General features: G+C 35.6%; 1 protein-coding gene across 1 annotated transcript in view; it reads right to left on the bottom strand.

Moving 5' to 3' along the window:
- Nucleotides 1-9,551: 9,551 nt before the first annotated feature.
- TMTC2 (transmembrane O-mannosyltransferase targeting cadherins 2) overlaps nucleotides 9,552-20,365 on the bottom strand; it is a 674,893-nt gene continuing 664,079 nt past the window's right edge. Inside the window, exon 16 of the transcript XR_004620732.1 lies at nucleotides 9,552-9,990. The gene's annotated coding sequence lies outside the window, so the exon portion shown is untranslated. The remainder of the gene's footprint in view (nucleotides 9,991-20,365) is intronic.

Genomic DNA, 20,365 nt, shown 5'->3' with positions numbered 1-20,365 from the left:
AATGACAGGCAGACGCACCAGTGTCTCCCACGGGAGGTTGTGGAGGAGAAGGGTCGGACTTGGGTAGCTTGGCAGCAGCTTCACCATCATCTCGCCCAACATCCCAAGGATGCGCACAAAGCCGGGCTCCACNTGCTCCACGGAGGCTGGCAGCACCTCCACGGGGTACTGCTCTACCGCAGGATAATTCCTGGTCACGGCGCACCCAGTAGTCACGACACACCCTCGGCAACACCTCAACATTCCGCCCGGAACCCAGCCAGCAACTGACAGTCTGATATGGTCAGATATATGGAGGATTTCGGGGGGCAGGGGGCGGTGTAGAGGCTTGTCTCCATGACTGCCTAATGTTCCTAATTTCCCTCTTTCTTATGTTTAACAATGTAAAACTAGAATACAGTGACATGTGCCCCCCCAAACCCAAAACAGAACAAATCAAAAAACCACAAGATGGAATACACAGTAGACTAGAGCAAGCAGAAGAAAGGAACGGTCATCTGAAAGGCAGAATGATGGGAAGCCATCAAGCTCAACACTTGTGAGAAAAAAAATTATGAGAAAAATGAAAACAGACTTTGAGAATTCAGTGACACCATCCAGTGTAGTAACATTTGCATTGTAGGGTTTCCAGAAGCAGTTACAGGTACCAGCACGGGATATATTGCTTGATCACTTGGCTCTGGTGGCCAATGGAGATGTAGTCATGGGTCCCACAGGAGTTTATCAAACACAGAAACAGTTCTTTACCATCATTTCAGTGTACAGTACAGAGGCAGCACAATGAAACTTTAAGATTTTTCATGGAAGAAGCCTATTTGCAAATCTTAAAAGCTTCAGACTCAGGGACAGGCTTCTCATTTAACACATATCTAGGTACTGACTATAATCCTCCCCAGAACCTGGGAAGGCCAGCTTTTGCCAGCTTTCTTCTCTCCCTCTGCTCCACCTCAGGTTGTACATGTCTCCACGCATGAAAGGAATTTGTTCACACGTCTGTCACCGAAGATTTGTGTCTGGTGGCCAACAGGACTCATGTTTATGTGTTCAATGAGACAGTAGCAAACCAAGAGACAGTTCTCAACTGGCTCCCTCCCCCAGACCCAGGGCTCAGTGCAGATGGAGCTGACAGAAAGCTGTCTTAGTCTTCCTCTGAAAGAGGTATATTTGCATCCTTCAAAAGCTGCTGCCAGATTACCATCAGCCTGCCTCTAAGTGCTGAGATGCTCACCCTTGCAGCATTGAGAGGATTTCACACACACTCAATGGAAACCCCTAAGAGAAAAAAAGTTTCTTGGAAAAATCACAGGTTTGAGAGATAACCAGGAGCAAGGGCAGGATTCAGTAATAAGGTTCATTTCTACAGGGCTACTAATTTAAACCAAGAGAAGTGACTGTTTTAAAAAAGAAAAAGAATGTAAATGAATGAAGACAGCTTAAAGAACTTAAAGGGGATCACAACATCATCAGTTGGACCAATAATCACATTATAGGAATCGAGGAAGGAGAGAGAAAGGGGTCATGAAGTTTATTTGAAGAAATAATCACTAAAAACTTTCCTAACCTCGGTAAGAAAACAGTTACCAGATCCAGGAAGCCCAAAGTGTTCCAAATAAGATAAATCCAAAAACCCCAGACCAAGATATATTNGGCCAAACAAGAATTTTCTACAGGGAAAAGTTGCCAATCACAATAAAGGGGCAAAACAAGCAAGTGTAACGATGGGCTGGGTGGTAGGTCAATCACCTATAAATCAATATGAAGGTTAAAAGACAAAGATAGTAAAAATAACTATAACTGTAATGTTACTAATGCATACACAAGAAAAAATGTAAATTAATATAAAACCTAAATGGGTAAATAAATATGTATCATTAGGATGCATTTAAATATAAATTGTTATCAGCTTAAAACACACTGTTATAACTCTAAGATGGTCTATGTAGTTCTCATGGTAACCACAAAGTGAAAACGTATACTAAATACACAAAACATACAAAAATCTAAGTTTACCAACTAAGAAAATCATCAAATTATAAGGGAAGAGAGCAAGAGAAAAAGGGGGAAAGAAATAACAACGCAGATGGAAAATAATAAACATAATGGCAATAAGTCCATATTTATCATTCCCAACCCCCCTTCCCAAAAATTAGAGTGGCTGAATGGATTAAAAAACACCATTTGCTGCCTACATGAGGTTCACTTCAGATGTAAGCAAACAGACTGAAAGTGAAAGGACTGAAAAAGGTGTTCATTGCAAACGGAAACCAAAAGAAAGCTGGGGTAATTATACTTATATCAGACAAATTAGACTTAAAGACAAGTGCTGTAATAAGACAAATAAAGTAATTATATAATGATAAAGGTGTCAATCCAACATGAGGATATAATATTTGTAAATATTTATGCCACCAGCATAGAAGAACTTACTATGTAAAGCAAGTGTTACAGTCAATGGAAAAATAGACATTAGTACAAAAATAGCAGGGGACTTAAATATTTCTACCTATTCAATGGGTAGATCATCCATACAGGAAAATAACATGGAAACATTGGACTCCGACCACACATTAGACCAGATGGACTTAGACATTTACAGATCATTCCACCAAAAAACAACATTTTGTTTTTCTTTTGTTTTGAAGCATATTTTGCCTTGCCATTTCATTTATTTAGCCCACTCCTTGTGTAGTAGTGTGGTAATATTTACATATTAAATATTTAATGTTTAGATTGTAGGTTTTCCAGCTTTATTGATCTTTAGTTTTGTACCCTTGTAGTTGAAGAACAGACTTAGTATGATTTTAGTCTTCTTAAATTTGTAATATTTGTTGTTTCTTTTCATATGATTTAACCAGGAAATTCTTCTGTGTGTATTTGAAGAAAATGTGTATTCTATTTTTCTTGGATAGAATGTTTTATATGTATCTTTTAGAACCAAGTATTCTTCAAGTAAAAAAATGTTCTTGTTAAAAAAAAAAACACTTTAACTGAGGGTACTCCTTTAAAATAAAACCTATCAGAGGGGAAGTGTGTGTGAGGGGGATGGGTGAAATAGGTCAAGAGGGTGAAGAGTACACTTATCATGAAAGGAATCTTTATATATGATTGGTGGTGATGTTAACTGCTGCAGTCATTATGAAAAACAGCATGGAGTTTCCTCAAAAAATTGAAACTATCTTAGTATCCAGCCATCCCACTCTCATGAATATATCCAAACGGGATGAAAAAACTATTTCAGAAATATCTCCACTCCCATGTTCACTTCAGTATTATTCACAATAGCCAAGATATGGAAATAACCTTAATACCCTTCAACAGTTAAATGGATAAAGGAATTAGGGCATCTATACATGAAATATCATTCAGTCATAAAAAAGGAAGTCCTGCTACTTGCAACAATATGGGTAAACACAGAAGGCATTATGCTAAGTGAATTAAGGCACACAGAAAAAGACAAATACTGTATGATATCACTTATATGTTAAATCAAAAAAAAAGTAAAGAAAAGAAAAAGTCAAGAAACATAGAATAGAATGGTGGCTGGAGGAAAAACTGGGGAGTTACTGTTCAACAGTACAAACTTTCAATTATAAGAATAAGTTTGGGGATCTAATATTCAGCATGGTGACTACAGATAATAGTACAGTATACTTGAGAGTTGCTGAGAATAGATCGTTAAGTGTTCCTATCACAGGAAAAAAAGTGAACCTTATAAGATGATGGTTGTGTTAATTACTTTGAATTTGGTAATCATTTCATAATGTATATCTGTATCAAATCATCACATTGCACACTTTAAATATATAATTATATTTGTCCATTATTCCTCCATAAAAATAAAGAAGTTGGATATGTCAAAAACCATTGTGAGAGATTAGAAAGGCAATTTATAATGTTAAAGGCGGCTGTTAACAGTGAAGTTATAATGGCTTGGAGTATTACACACTAATAACAAAGTCAGTATTATAGAACTAAAGAAGGAAGAAAAGGAATATTAGAAAACCTTTAGTGTGAAGAAGCAATTCGTTTTGTCAGCCCAGAAAGTTCAGTGGATAAATAATAACAATGAAAACAATAATCAAAAGTAAAGACAGAGAGCTAAGAAACATAATGAATATGTTAGGTCTCACTGAAATATCTTCAACTCCACATGTGAAAATATACTCCTTACATATTCATAAAATGATAAACACGACCAGAAACTCCACTACAACAAACCCCCACAAAACTCCATAAATCTCAAAATATGTTGTCCAGATACTATTATCTAATTAAAGAAAAGGAAAACTGGACATTTTTAATATCAAAATAAGAAAACCGAAATATCCTACCAAATCAAAATTAATAAATTCTTCCTTAAACAATTTTCTAGTAAAGAAGCAAATCAAACCAAAATGTTATAAAATCTAGAAAATGTTGAAATAAGGACATTCTATATTGAAACCTATGGAATACAGCTAAAGCTGTATTAAAAAAAACTCATAGCTATAAATTTTATATCAATAAAAAGAAATAATTAAAACAAACAGTTTGAGTCAAAATGTTAAAAAACAAAGCACAAATTAAGCCAAAGGAAAAAACAGGGAATAATTATTAATGATAAAAGCAGAAATTATTTATAAACCTGAAAAAAGAATAAAAACTAAAAGCCAGTTTTCCAAAGTAACCATATTGTGAACAAATTACTAGCCAATCTAGTCATGAACAAAAGAATATAGAATACACACAATTTTAAGAATGGAATAAAAAAAAAAGTGAGAAAATTCGAAAAACCACAAAAATTCTTTCTTTATTAAAAACATAGATTTAACACCTGGATCAGGGTGCCTAGGTGGCTTAGTCGGTTAAGCCTTTGGGTCAGGTCATGATCCTTGGGTCCTGGGATCCAGCCCTGTATTGGGCTCCCAGTGAGGAGTCTGCTTCCCCCTCTACCCTGCCCCTCCACCCTGCTCGTGCTCCCTCTCTTTCTCTCAAATAAATAAAATCTTAAAACAATAAATATAAAATTTGGATCAAATGAAAAAAATTCTAGAAAAATGAAAACTGTATTTGCAATAAAAACCTAAACATGGCAATTCCTGCACAAGAAATAATGTTTGTAAAATGAAATCTCACCTCAAAAGTGGTGGGCCTGGGTGGTTGTACATGAGAAACAAAATCCTTAACTAGTAAATCATTTCAAAGCTATGTAAATTCGTCTAGACCTGAGACTAAAAAATATATATATACTAATTTTTTTTAAAAGCTAGCATAACACAGGTACCCAAACCTGTCAAGCACTGCATAAAACTACTATAGATCTAAATCATTTATATATTACTATGAGACATCAATTATAAAATAATTTGCAAACAGAATTTGGCAGATAATTGCAGAAATAACATATCTTCAAGAGATTTTTACTCCAGATATAAGGATTGTCCAAAATTAAATAAGCTATTAATATAGCTTACCATATCAATAAGCCTAAGGAGAAATGTCATAATATCTACAGATATTCACTAAATATAAAAATACTCAACATATAGGAATTTATAGATGCTTTCTTAACATGACAAAATATATTTATCTCAGCTCAAAATCTTAATGGAAAACTACTAAAAATCTTCCCTAGCAAAATATGGGACAAGACAAAGGTGTCCTCTATCACAGTATTTAAAATGATACTTAAGTTATTGGCTAAAATAGTTTGATAAAAAAAAGAAACTAAAGATAAAATTTGGACATAAAGCTGCCTTACTATTTCCAGATGATATGATTACATATCGGTAATCAACAAAAATTATTATATAAGAAAATAACAGAGTCCAGGATAAAATATTAATATGTATACATGATTAGGTTTCAAATAAAATAGTTTGAACCATACTGAAGGATTATTTTGTTGGTCAAAATACATAAAAAATCGGCAATTCAATCCACCAGCAACCAGCAAAAAGATATAAAATTGTTATAGAAAAAAATAACCAATTTATAAGAGGAAAGAAAAGTTTCTACAAATAAGCTTAACAAGAAATGAATAAGGTCTTTGATGAGAAACTTTAAAACACTCATGAAGCAAGAAGACTCAATTTATAATGTAAGGTGATGTCAATAAAAAATGATTTTTTGAACCAAACAGGTTATTCTAGAGATCATATGGAAAACAAACAAACATGAGTAGCCAAGAAACATTTTTGAAGAAAGGACAATGAGGTAACTAGCTCCCTACTATTAAAATACCTATAAAGCTTCCATAATTGATACAAGATTGTATATTAGTAGACAGACTACTGGCATAGAACATCACATATAAAGATATATAGAGAGATATATAGATACACACAAATACACACACACACGTATACACATACACATGTAATGTGTGTTTGGATCTCAAATTAGGAAGAGAAAAAATAGCCCATTCTAATACAAGACTTTGGGAAAACTGGGTAACCGTCAATACAAAAATATATTTGGAACCGTATGTCGTATCATACATTAGAAAAAATCCAAAATGAATCAAATATTGAAATGACAAATTTTAACAATGGCATGCAGGGCAGCTGGGAAATGAATGACCCTAATTTTCTCTTGCAAAACCAGAATGACCTTCTAATTACAATATCTAATTTCCCAATTCTTGATCCACTGGACATATTCGAAATTTTGCAGCTATTCATTTCCACTTGAAACTCTTCCATCTTTGGCTCCAGTTATCAGGGTTCAATGCAGACTTAGACCAGACAGTTACTTGCTCAGGATGCCAATACATAAAGAACTCTAAAATGTCATTGAATATGTGAAGAAGAATTAATTTCTAAGACTACTCTTAGGTATATGATTAATTAAACTGCCTGAGTCTGAGAAAAACTCTGCTCTGACTCACCCAGCCATGACAATGTTCTATGGAAGTGGGTTTTATTAATTCTAAGTCTTTTGTTTTACTAAGGTTTATGCAAACTGAAGCACTGTCTTTTTCCAACATTCCAACATACCCCCCATGAAAATGTTTAGCCTCTTTGAATAAATAAGGAACAGCCCCTTATAGTGAAGTTAGAATGGACACCCAACTGTTGGCTTGTCTGGGGATTCCCATGTTTTTGTATATGTAGATACTAAATCTTGATTTCTCTGGTCTTTTAAAATCTTCCCTGGTGTCCTTCATGTTTGTTAAATAGTATTGTCTTTCCCTGTTTGGTCCTCCCCTTCAGAGATCATCTACTTTCACAATGGAAAATAAAAAATATATATGGACGACTCCAAAACCTATAAAATTTTACCTTTAGAAAACTTTTGGCTCCAAACCATTATTACCGATTTTCTATTAAATAGTTGTCTCAAGTCAGAGACAACTCCATGAAGGCAGCCTAATATATTAGTTAAGAGCATTAGAGCTAGACTGCCTGGGTTCAAATCCAAAGTCAGCTAATTACTAGGTATGCAAACTTGCTCAATTTGTTTGGTTTCACTGTGGTTCAGTTTCCCTATTGAAATAATACCAGTACCTACTTCATATGATTTTTAGATAATTAATGAATATTTGTAAACCATGCTGAACATGTTATAGTACAGGGTAAGAGTTAAATAAGTGTTAAATGAATATATATAATAAAAAATAAGGAAAATTTACAGTGCAGATATTCCCAACAGGACTTCTAAGTTAGAGGTCTGTCACCCAGGACTCTGATAGTCTATCAGCATTTTCCAGGAGAATAAGGCAGTTGACAGTAAAAGAAACAATATTGTTCTTTCAAGTCAAATAAAACAAAGAGACTCTTGTCCCTTTACTCTATATCTCTTCCCAAAGCAGCTAGAAAACATAAAAGCATCAGACAGAAGTTAGGGATATGTCCCAGAGAGACATACGATGACCTCCCATTTGACTCCTAGTGATAGTGAGGAAATGAGAGAGCAGATCACACTTCTTTTCAAGTTCCGAGGCCCCAAACCAGGCTTGTCTTATGATGTGGAAAGGATATGAATTTGGAGTTGCAAACTAGACTTTTTAATAAAGTAGAGTGATGTTATGGAATCTGCCCAAGACGTTATTAAGAGATCTGCTACCCAGCAGGGAAGGAAAATTGACATTGCACAGTTGGGGGCATTGATTAGAGAAAATAAATCCTTTTCAAGTGTGTACTCCATAAAGCGCAGACTCTCTAATAAACCTGTTATTACTATATACAGCTATAAAGAAGCTTTGACATATAAGGGGCATGCTGTAGCACTCAAATTGCTCTGCTCAGAAAAACTTCAGCAAAATTTAAAGCATTTTCATCAAGTGAAAAAGTAAAATCAGTAAGATTTGGTAGAAACCAGGAGCCATTCAAAATACCTCATACTGATTTTATTACCACAATGATAAAAGTCAATATAATGACTTTTTGCCCAATATAAATAATTTCATGAAACTCAGGAATTTTCATAGACAGAAAGGTCTTTCTTTATAGACACACATATACATATAGATGCAAAATTTGGAAAATTAAGTCATATGTAGCAAAATGAAAATTATATCCTTATTTTATATGAATTAGATTACATAAGGAGGGTTGAAATTAAAGTGATAAACAAGGTAGACAATAGAACAATCACCTACACAGTGCTGTTTGAAGAATACCAAAACACCTCTTGGATGCAGAATTATATTTGCCCATTCCATTTATTGACTAATTGATTTTCTCATCCTTCCATATAGCTATTAAAACCACACTGGAATTACAATAATAAAGCTGGGGTGGGGGGCATTATTTCACTTTTTTCATTTCAAAAAGATAAAAAAAATTAAATCAGCTTCCTAATGTATAAAACACTCAGAACTCTAAAAACACCTAGCAATCATTATGTATACATAAGCTTTGGGTTATTATTATTAATCCCTGAGATGGGACAAATTTACACATTCCCATCAAAATCCACTAGCTTAATAACTAGTGGATTTTGGTAACTGATAAAAAATTAGATAAAAAATTGTTGTGATAAAAAATTAGAAACTCAATTTTAGGTTAATGAAAGGGTAAAGAACACTAAGACGACAGGTAAGACAATATGAGGATAGTAACAAGTAGATCACAAATGATTATTTGCAAAGAGTAAGTATTTGGGGGAATCACAGCCAAAAGGAAAGGAAGACTCAAATCCTTCTCCACTTAAAATATTTTACCAAAATAGTTTTGCTTTTAAACTTAACTTTCAGGAAAACACCAATAGAAGACACAGAAACAACAAGGAAAAATGGATGACGCAAGGAGAATGCCTTGTGATCATAGAAAGCGATTGGAAAGGAGCAAGTCAGGAAACACTAGGGATTGCAGGCCACCACTCAAAGCTAAGAAAAGGCAAAGGATCCTCCCCTGGAATCTTCAGAGAAAGCAAGGTCTCGCTGACACCTTGATTTTGGACTTGAAGCCTGCAGAACTGTGCTATAACAAATTTCTGTTGTTTTAGCCACCAAGTTTATGGTACTTTATTAAGACAACCCAAGGAACCTAATAACAGATTTTGGTTATAGGAATCCACCAATCATATGAAAGTCTCTAAATATGATGATGAGGGATCTCTACTTTGTGTTAGTTTCTTTATTGCCTTTCTCATGTCCCCATACAATTCTAAATCTGAATCCATAAATACCATAGGAACGTGAAATGGGAACATGAAATTCTCCAAATTAGCTTCAGCTGGTTCCTTCAGGCATTTCAGGCATTCTCTGTATTTTCAGAATCTCTACATATGTCAGCATCTCAATTGTTCCAAATCCCATCCCACTTCTTTTTCCTTCTCCTTCCTGTTCTTCTATCTCTCTGTCTTTATCTCCACCTTTTTCATTATAGCCTCTTCTTCCTCATTTTGTCAAATTTTAAGTTTGAAATACTGCCCAGAACACTCTTCAAGGCACTTGCTCTCAGAGCTACTTACTTTTCTAGCAAGTATACCCAGCTAGCAGAGTCCCAGGCTCCATTCCTTATCCTGTTCCATAGAAAACTTCCACACCAGTTTGCCCAGGTCCATCTGGAAAGAAGTCAACAAAAGAAGATGAACATCATGCGTTCTTATAGCTATGTGATCCTCAAATTGTGGTCCTTAGACTGGCAAAATCAATAATACTTGAGGACTAATTCGGTATACAAATTTCCAAACCACACCCTAGGACCTACCAAAGGAGGGACTCTGGGGTTAAGGCCCTGCCATTTTTGTTTTAATAAGCTGTCAGGTGATTCTGATACAATCTAAAGTTTAAGAATTACTGCTATGGATGATGCTCAACGAAGTTAACTCTCATGTAAGAGAGCTAGTTAGTAGCTAGGGCAGAGGGGTGAGCCAGAAGCAGATCAACACAGTTAATTAAGAGATAAACAATGAAAAAACTAAAGCTGTGTACTGTCAGTCCTTTCCTGGTGTTTAAGTAGCTCAAAGGTAGAAAAACAAATTGTACTTTAATCAGAATAAGTAAAAAGGATCATTATCAAGTAGTTATGATAAAAAGATATGAATTTTAATTTACAGTTTAGTCATTTATTTATTCAGCATTTATTGAAACTTTGAAGACAATGAAAATACTACAGTCAACAAGACAGAGACCCTGGTTGATAGAGTTAAATTCTAATAGAAGTAAGGAAGAAATCTCCTCCAAGCTCTTTAGGTCTCCAGCTGAGCCTAAGTTAAACTGACCTAAGACAGAGAAACAGGAGAAAAAGCATACAAGTTTTCGTAAATTTTTACATATACATGTGAGCCTTCACATGAGGATAAAGACTTAAAGAATGACTCAAGCAGAAAGCTTTTATATCGTAGACAAATAATAAATTGGTGAAGAATTGACAAGACAAAGGAGCTAGGTTAGAGGCAGTAAATTGTTGAGAATTAAATAGGCAGGTAAGGGTTAACTTCACACAGTTGGTTTGTACAGATTTTTCAGCCTTGATTTCCCATCCCTGATGATAACAATGTCTTCCTTCCTTATGGTATTATCTCCTGCTTTCAGGAAGAAAAAGGCAGGTTGTATGGCCCTTCTTGCACCTGCTTTTTCTCAAGTGACTATAACTCAAAATAATATGTCAAAATGTCATTCTAGGGTGACATGTTCTGAATGCCTTCACAGAGCAGACAGACAATAAAAACTAAATATTGTGTAATTCTAGGTAGTGGTAAGAGTTATTAAGAAAAGAAAGCCTGTGTAAGGAGTTAAGTAATGAGTGGGGCTGGAGAATGAGATGAGCAGGAAAAGGGAATATTTATTTATTTAAAAAGATTTTATTTATTTATTTGTGAGGGGGAGGGATTGAGAGAATGAGTGAGAGGAGGGGCAGAGAAAGAAGAAGACTGAGGAGCAGGAAGCGCGATGTGGGACTTGATTCCAGGACCCTGGGATCATGACCTGAGTCAAAGGCAGACGCTTAAGTGACTGAGCCACCCAGGCGCCCAGGAAAGGGGAATATTTAAGCAGAGAAATGAATGAATTTTAGGAAGAAGTCTTTAATTTGAAGATAGCATTCTAGCAGACAGAACATATATATGCAAATTCCCTGGGGTGGACAAAGCTTGAACATTTCATAGAACAGCAAGAAGGCCAGAGTGGCTGCAGCACAGTTAGCAAAAAAATAAAGGGGGGGGGGGTAGGAAATAAAACAGAAACAATGGCCAAATTATGTAGGGCCTTGAGGACATCTCCAGGAGGCTGGATTTTATTCTAAATTTTATATGCGCTCATTGCAAGTTTTTTCAGTGTGGGGATTGACACGATTTGCTCAGGTGCTGTGTGAAGAGGCTAAATGTGGGGCAAGAGTAGAAAAGGTAAGACCATTTAGGAGTCTAGGGTAGAGGTCAAAACAAGAGTAGGTGGTAATCTGGATGAGAGTGACAGCAGAGATAAAAAGGAATGTCAGATTATAGATGTATTTTAAAGGTACAACTAACAGAATTAATGGATGGAATAGATGTGAAGTATGATAGAATAAAGACACAAGGATGACTTTTGAGTGTCTGAAAAGCTGAATCCTTGATAATGCCTTTTATTGAAATGGGGATCAGTGTGGCACCAGTGGGCTTGGAAGGGGACATTGAGGTCAATTTTGTCATGTTAATCTTTCTATCCAAGTTTGAGTAGAGAGTTGGATATATCATGCTGAGGTGGAGGGGAAAGGCAAGCCTGGTGAGAAAAACCGGGAGGAATTAATGATTTAAGAGAGAGAGTAATAGTTCTGAAGACAATACCATCCATAGGAGTGAGAGCAGGAATGTGTTTGCAGGTAAGGAGGCAGGTAAGGGGGCAAATACAGAACTTTCTTGGTGTGACGTGAAATGTCCATCTAAAAACTTAATGGCAGGATTTTTGGGTAAACATCCATTAAAACGTGTTGAGAGTTTAAAACAGACTCTGTTCACAAATGTGTTTCTGGCTAATTTGGTAAATAGGACCCCAAAGTTTCACTCAATAATCACCTCTCAGTGAACTATAAAAATTCACAGAGTTTCTACCAATTAATCAGGGTTGATTACATTTAAATACAAAGACAAAATAAGGAAGGAAAACTGTCTCAAAGGAAAAAGAGAAGTCAAATTTTACATGTGTTTTTCTTATGTAGAAAAGGGCTAAAAGAATATTTATAGCAAATACACTATTATTCATAACAAAGAGCACTATAAAAACAGATTCACAGCCAAATCTTAATGATTTATTTAATGTATTACACATTGTCAAGAGAGTTTGATAAATGTGTTCTATTGCCCATTAATTTGGTATGCAGAAACAAATAAAATGATTTGATATATTTTCTTAAAATGTTTCTATATATTTTCTTGGCCAAGACATTAAAATAACTTGTAACTCTAAATATTTCTTCTATTATATCCTAAAGTGACAGAATCTATTTTTGTAAACTTGTTAATATGTACATATTAAACAACTCTAATATTTGCATCCCAGAAAATAAATTAATGAGTACTTCTTCTAAATGTTATGTGAAGATTATAATTTTAAATAGCTGACTTCTGCATCTTAGAAAAATTTTATTATAAGCATAAAGAAAAACCCAGAAGAAATGAAATTATAGTTAAATAAGAAAGCAAAAAAATTATACTAAAATAGTGAGAAGTTGGTTTTTACCAACAGAATTATAATATATAAGTCAGTTTTTTAAAAAATGTAAAGGAAACAATTCTTTTGTAAACAATATACTTTGGTTACAAATTCACATTAGTAATTTTATAGCAAATGTATAACATGTGTACCACCATGAAGACAGGGCATGCTGTAATCAGACTGCTTTGTGAATTTGCTATAACAAAATGATTAGATACTGGATTTAATCATGCCACGTCTGAGATTTGGCATTCTAACAACTGTAGCCCAGCTGCCAGCCTTGCCACAGCGGTAGAAACTTACCAGTCCTTTGTAATACACATGTCTGGAGCTATTCTTTTGATTATTTTCAAGAGCAAGAGAGACAGAGAGAGAATTACACACATTGTCTACATGTGGAGAGGTGGCATGACTCATTTATGATTGGAGGTTTTTCTTACGTATCTTACTACCCAATGATAGCCATATGAGTGATCACTACCATGAACTCAGGAACTGAGTATCTGGATAGTTTTCATCACGGTACTAATAAATTATTCTAATGAATTCTGATGAGAATGAACTAATACAATAATCTCAAAGATTTCAAATTATGTTGTGCTAGAATATAGAGTAGCTTGTTACAGCCTTAGCTAGCTGCCTTTCCAAGTTCTAAAGTGATATACTGTACTATGTTATGATAAAGAATTTGATTTTCTTGCCAAATAAAATTCCCTCAAATACAACAATTGAATGTATCAAATATCTATAGAATTAATTCTTCTGTGGTCAGATTTTGAAATGCCCCTGTTCTCAATCTCACTAAAATGCAAAACTAGAGGTTGCATCATATTTTCTTTTTGACAACTAACTTCTAGAATGATGATCCCATCAACAGAAAAAACAGAATATTGCAAAGGAGAACTGATTGGAAGCAAATATTAAGATTCTGAGACTTTAGAACTTGAAATGACATATTTTGCAGATAAAGATTGTGGTGATAATTTATAATTATTTTATTGGTGTGCCTGAAATAGAGTAAATAATGCTAGCTGCTGTAATAACAAATCTGAAAATCTTAGTAGCAACATAGAATAAATGTATTCCTTGCTCCAAAATATTCCTGTTGGCAAGCACTTTAAGTGATTATTTCAAGGAGCACGCTCTTTACATCTTGTTGTTCAGACCTCATCCAGTATCTCCATTCATTTACTGAACAAAGATTAGCAGTGCCAAGTACTGTGTATAGAAGATTTTTGGAAGCTGAGCCTTGAAGTGACATTAATTAAGCACCTTGTCCAGATTCCGTGTAAAACTCTAAGGAGGCTGGAAAATACAATCTACTTGTGTGCCTTAAAGGTAAACACACAGGTTCTATGTCACATTTCCCTCATTGAGAGATGAGGAATTGTGATGTGAACCTGGGCAGCAGCATAGAAATAACCACAAAAACTCGATGGTGTGGGTGTATATGAAAAAGTGAAAGTTTAAAATTACATCTTAAAATGCTGCGGTACCTATGGAGAAAGAGTAGGGTAATTTTTTTCAAGTATACCAATATTAAATTAATTTTTGTAAATATGAATCCCACTAAGTATTTTTGCCAAGAGGATGAATGAGATCAATACATTGAACTGGTTGAAAAGGTCAAGTTCTCTAGTTTTAGCCATCATTTAATTCAACTTCTAAGAAAACATACAGTATTTTGTTTTTGTTATTGGTTTTTTTTTTTGGAAATTATATTTATTTCTAGTTTGGGTCTCTATGGAGATATAGTCCCATGTTATACCAGCATAAAGGGACTATTCGTTTTAAATCCTACTTTCCACAATATTAAATATCTCTTTTATACTTTCTTCATAGACAATGTTTTAGTACTTTGTTGGATTAAATCAAAGCTATGCGAATTAAAAGACTAGCCATATTGTTTGGCAAGGTGCACAAACAGAAACCATAAATAGATATACTCAGTATCTCAAGTTAAATATCACACAAAAGCAGCTGCTTGCAGGTAATGTTGTACAATACTCTACATATTTCATGATACATATTGTTAACTGGGATTTATAGTTGAGATTCATACATTTAAATGTGCCTCAACGTCTTATTTTTAAATCATTTTTTCAGCAAATGAGCATTTTTTTTTAAATTGGCACATTCTAATATCCTCAATGTTCATTTCAGTTATAGACCTGTTACTCTGACAGATGTTTCCAAGGGAAATGTTTGCTTCAATATTAGCAGAGAAACACCTGCTATTGAAAGGAGAGAGATTGGCCATTTTATTTCTCCAAATCTTACATAGGCCAGTGGCTCATTACCAAAACCATGTGCCATCCATCTTGGACAAAATTATTTATATTATTAGGAATGGCAACAATTTCCTCAACATTTCCTGGAATTCCAGTTGTGTTCTGCTGAGATGCATGAAAATATTTTTGCAATTCTGTAAGTTTTTATTTACCTATATCCATACAACCCAAAACTAATAAAGCTGAGAGAGACTTATTACTCAGTTAAAAATTATTATAAATATAGTAGTGGAAAAAATACCTACAATTTAAAAGGCAATCAAACTTTTAACTTATCCAACTGAAAATAACTTCAGATGGAAGACATTTTTCTCATTGTAAATTAAAGGTTAGAAATATATCTAGTGTTAAGTTCTTGAGTTCAGTGGTTGTCCAGAGGTTTTACCTGATTTTTATCTTTTAAAGAGCTTTAAGTAAAATCACACTGCCTAATCCATTTCATACATTTTCCTATCACTACTTTTTAGGAGAAAATCAAACTCTGTGAGCTCTTATTTAGTGAATGCCTTACAAGTAATGAGCAATTTTTAAATAAATAAAACCTAATGTTCCAATGTAAAGACTCTTAAACATGACTGTTAAATCTCTAATGAACTGTGACATAATATTAAAGAGGAAAAGTCTAAATTTATCATTGCTTCCAGCAATAGAATATCTGAATATAACAGAAATAATAGCTTTATTGATTTGAGTCAATGTGTTTTTGTCCAAACCAAATAAAAATTAATAGCATCATTTTTCAAAGTAAAAAGTATTTTTTCAAGCAAATATAATGATTATATCTCTTTAAACAATGTTTGTTTGTTTGTTTGTTTCCCCTCAAATTTAGGACTAGTGCTCAAGAAACTGAGAGGATGAAACGTGTATGAAACTTTAAGAGATTAACAATTGGTTCTAGGACTTCCAGTGGTTCATAGAAATGGCAATGGCTACTTTTGCACAGATGAAGTGATAATTAGAATTTGTTCTCAAGTTTATTTTCTTAAACTCAAATCCCAAAGCAAGAGCTCTCTAGCTGTCTGACACGGACAAATGACTTAACCTCTCTATTTTTCACCTGTCTTATCTGTAAAACAATGTAATACCTAATTCATAGGACTGGCACATACTATTTTTATAAAGTTCTTAGAACAGTACCTGCTCCATAGAAGGCTGTTACTGTTATTATACTGTTAGCAAGTAACAGAAAAAAAGTCTATAGGAAAGCACAAAAGAAATATATAACGTGGTGTCATCCTTCTGTTTTATACCAATGGGATTAAGCTATAGAACACTTTCATTTATTTACCCATTTAATATTTTAAGTAATAGTCGGTGTCAGGATCTTTATGGAGGGCTATGATTCTAGTAGTTGACAAGGCAAAAGTGGCCTATCCCTTAGAGAATTCCACAATTAGAGAGTATTATACAACTGTATGCAATTAAGAGTTACAACTGCCTTGAAGGAACCACTAAGTGATATAAGCCTTTATAATTTAAAATAATCATAGTAACTATTAATTTAACAGTTACTTTACATTTGGCATCTTTAACTTCATAACAAACCACAGGGTATATATTTAACTCATATTATACATAAAGATCTTGAGATTACATCGAATTGAATAACTTCTGTGAATTCACACAAGTAGTAGAACAACAGGGATAGAATACACATTTCTACCTTTATTCACTCTACTATTACAAAGCAGAGTTCCCTTTTTGGAAATCCCTAGATTCTGTATTTTGTACATTAAAAAAAAAAAAAATTCCTGGGTGCTTTCTTCCTTCTCAGGTAACTAGTCCTGATTTTTACCCCAAATCAAAAAGAGATTCTTCAACCAAGCCATTGGTTCTCAAACCTGCCTACACCCTTAAAATATATTGATTACTCAGTCCTACCACCAGAAATTCTGATTTAATTAGTCTGAAATATTGTCTGGATACTGGAATTTTTTAAAGCTCCCCATGTGCATTAATGCATTGTGAAGGTTTAGAATGAATAAACTAAGATATAATTGACTGTTTGGGTAGTGCTTAAACCAGGGGTCAGAGAGTTGTTGAAGTCCCAGATGGCAACATGGGAAGACCCTGAACTCACCTCTTTCACAAACACACCAGATCTATACCTATTTATAGAGCAATAGCTCCTGAAGAAGAATGAAGACTGACTGAACAGCTACACAACAAAAGACAGAGGGAACACACAGAGAATGAGAAAAGAGACAGAGACAGAGTAATGAAGGGAATCCCCACCACTGATGCTGTGAACTGCAGTGGAATAAAGATAGTACTAAAAGACCATGAGCAGATTTGTCTGCCATGGGGCACAGGAAAAATAGACAAACAAACTTTGTTTACAAGCACAACTAGCATCTAAAAAATCCAGTCCTAGAAGGCCACAAATGGCAGGGGAGTTGCTGGAACTCTTTCCAGATCAGAGGGGCTGGCAAGCACCGTGGTTTATGTTCCCCATTCACCTTGATAGTGCAGATGGGAGCAAGGTCCAGGTGCCACACCTGGCCAACCATCTCAGTGAGCCCCGGACCCTTAGCCCATACTAGCCCTGGACACCCTGGGACACAGAGGGGGAAAAAAGTCAGTTTAAAAGAATAACTAGAATATAGAGAATCTAGCCTTAGAAACCTAACAAATGGTGGGGTAGCTGCTGGAACACTCTCTGAGTCAGATGGGCAAGCAAAGATCCATGGTTTACGTTCTCCCTCCACCTTGATAGCATGTATGGGAGCAGGGTCCAGGTACCCTAACTGGGCTACTGCCTCAGTGAGCACTATGCCCCTAGTCCATACCAGTCCTGGCCATCCCACCAAGGTAGCCCCAGGGCAGTGAACACTGGAACACCTCTGATCAATGCTCACTACAGCTCTAGTCATTGCACCAGAGTGACTATGTGCAGAGAACCTCAGAACATTCTAGCCCTGCACCATTTTAGCTCCAAATGGCTTCTTAGGGCACCCCCAGCGCAGAGTGCTCCAGAACCTCCTAGTGTACTCCTGCTTTAGCTCCAGCTGCCCTGGCAAGGTGCCCCTGTGTGGAGTACCACAGGAACTCCTGGCCTGTTGTGCTTCTGCTTTAGTGACCAACCAATGCATCCCCTGCACTGAGCACCTTGATACATACTGGCCTGCACCAGCTTCAGCTATCCTGCCAGGGTGCTGTGCAGAGAGCCCTGGGACTAACCCAGACCATGCCCACTTCAGCTACAGTTGTACTGCCAAGGTGCCCCCTTCAGAGAGCACCCTGGGACTCCCTGGCCTGCATTCTGCCTTGGCTCCAGCTACCCCACCAAGACGTCTTCTGTATGGAGAGCCCCAGGATATGCTTGGACCTACTTCAGCTTCAATTATCCTGCCAAGGTGCCCTTCACATGCAGAGCCCCAGGACCACCCTGGCGTATAATCACTTTAGCTCCAGCCATCCCACCACCAGGGCAGCCCATCACAGAGTGCCTTGGAATCTTCAGACAACATCAGCCACAGCTCTAGCCAGCCAGCCAAAGTCACCAGGCACATACAGTCTACAAAGGGAATGACCATTGCTTCAAATTTAGGAGAAGTAGCTGTTCCACCTAATTCATAGAAACAAACACAAAATCAAGCAAAATGGACAGAGGAATATGATCCACATGGAAAAGCAATATGAAATCTCAAAGAACTAAATGAAATGGAGGTAAGAAATACGCCTGATAAAGAGTTTAAAGTGATGATTATAAAGATGCTCACTGGACTAGAGAAAAGAAAAACTCAGTGAGAATTTCAACAATAAGGTTAAAAAATATGAAAAAGAGCCAATCAGAGTTGAAGATAACAATAACTGAAATGAAAAATACACTAGAGGGGACCAACAGTAGACTAGCAGATACTGAATAATGGCTCAGTGATTTGGAAACAGGTTCATAGCACCGGAGCTGAAAAGTAAAAAGGAAAAAAGCATCAAATGAACAAATTTCACATTATAGGGACTCCAGAAAGGGAAGAAAGAGAGAAAGGGGCAGAAAAGTTATTTGAAGAAATAATAGCTGAAAACTTTCCTAACCTGGGGAAGAAAACAGACATCCAGGTTCAGGAAGCAAAGAGAATTCGAAACAAGACAAAAGCAAGAAGATCCACCCATGACACAAAATAATTAAAATGGTATAGTTTAAATAGAGAATTTTAAAAGCAGCAAGTGAGAAGCAAAAGATTAGTTGCAAGGGAAACCCCATAAGACTATCAAATGATTTTTGAGGAGAAACTTTGCAGGCCACAAAGGAGTGGCATGATTATAATCAAAGAGTTGAAAGGAAAGCAAAAACAAAAACAAAAACAAACTACAATCAAGAATACTCTACCTGGCAAGGTTATCATTCACAATAAGAGAGATAAAAAGTTTCCCAGACAGGGACAGGTGGGTGGCTCAGTTGGCTAAGCATCTGCCTTTGGCTCAGGTCATGGTACCAGGGTCCTGGGATCGAGAGTCCTGCATTGGGCTCCCTGCTCAGTGGGGAGTCTGCTTCTTCCTCTCCCTCTGGCCCTCCCCCCCACAATCATGCTCTATCTCTCTCTCTCTGATAAATAAATAAAATCTTAAAAAAAGAAGTTTCCCAGACAAACAAAAATTAAAGGAGTTTATCACTAGTAAACCTGCTTTACAAGAAATGTCAATGAGACTTCAAATGGGGAAAAAAAAGGACCATAATTAGAAGTAATAAAATTATGAATACAAATATGTAAATTATGACAACATATACGTAAAACATGGAGGGGGAGTTAAAAAGAAATTCTTATAAAATATGTTTGACTTAAGTGACCGTATATAGACTTAGTACAGACTGCTTTATACTTAGGTATACTTAGGATGGTATTTATGAACATTATTGTAACCACTAACTGAAAACCTATAATAAATACACTAAAAATAAAGAGAAAGAAGGACAAGCATGCAGAAAGACATCAATTACAGAGAAGAGGCTGGGAAGATGGTAAAGTAGGAGGACGCTGAGCTCACCTCGTCCCGTGGATACAATTAGATAATA

The sequence above is a fragment of the Ailuropoda melanoleuca genome, chromosome 15 (assembly GCF_002007445.2).
Source record: "Ailuropoda melanoleuca isolate Jingjing chromosome 15, ASM200744v2, whole genome shotgun sequence".
Classification (NCBI taxonomy): domain Eukaryota; kingdom Metazoa; phylum Chordata; class Mammalia; order Carnivora; family Ursidae; genus Ailuropoda; species Ailuropoda melanoleuca.
The sequence above is the reverse complement of the archived record's forward strand: the minus strand, read 5'-3'. Positions and strand labels throughout refer to the sequence as shown.